At 52.4% G+C, this 767-nt stretch overlaps 1 non-coding gene across 1 annotated transcript; it reads left to right on the forward strand.

The window, feature by feature from the left end:
• Nucleotides 1–376: 376 nt before the first annotated feature.
• On the forward strand, nt 377–531 carry LOC131292212 (5.8S ribosomal RNA). The gene has a single exon (XR_009189899.1). It is a non-coding gene; the product is annotated as a 5.8S ribosomal RNA (ribosomal RNA).
• Nucleotides 532–767: the final 236 nt, after the last annotated feature.

Genomic DNA, 767 nt, shown 5'->3' on the forward strand with positions numbered 1-767 from the left:
AGCGGCGGCTTGCTCCTCCCTACGGGGAACGGGTATACGCGCACAGCGGCGGCTTACGTTATGGCAGTCATGGATGCCTTACGTTTCCATGAAAAGTGTGTTCCTCCCCTGGTCCACGCTGCTTCGGCAGTCCTGGGTAAGATAGTTAGTTCTAGCTTGCCCTATGTGGAAGAGGACACGTAGACTTACTGTGGTGTGAAGTATAAGGTTCAGTTCTCCCCTGGTCCACGCCGCTTCGGCCGTCCTGGGTAAAATGGATTCATCCAGCTTGCCCTATGTGGAATGAGGACACTTTATGCTTCGTCTCTAAGCGGCGGCTTGCTCCTCCCTACGGGGAACGGGTATACGCGCACAGCGGCGGCTTACGCAAGTTAGTCACCCTCGGCAGTGGATCACTCGGCTCATGGATCGATGAAGACCGCAGCTAACTGCGCGTCATAATGTGAACTGCAGGACACATGAACATTGATAAGTTGAACGCATATTGCACGTCGTGGGAACCTACCATGATGTACAGATGACTGAGCGCTTATATTTGAGAAATGTATCGCATACATTTAACTACGCCGTGACACCCGTCACGAGACGTGCACCATGATGTTAACTAGGGTCGCGACGACCCGCTAGCATTAAAGAACCCGTGGTTTACAATATACTGGCATTGGAATTCGAAGTATTTAGAGCGTCCGTGTTCCCGCGTGAGGCGGAAGTACGAGGAGAAGGCGTGCTTGTGGTGTCTGTGGTGGTGTTTACTGATGTCTAGCTTC

The sequence above is a fragment of the Anopheles ziemanni genome (assembly GCF_943734765.1).
Source record: "Anopheles ziemanni chromosome X unlocalized genomic scaffold, idAnoZiCoDA_A2_x.2 X_unloc_4, whole genome shotgun sequence".
Taxonomy (NCBI): Eukaryota; Metazoa; Arthropoda; class Insecta; order Diptera; family Culicidae; genus Anopheles; species Anopheles ziemanni.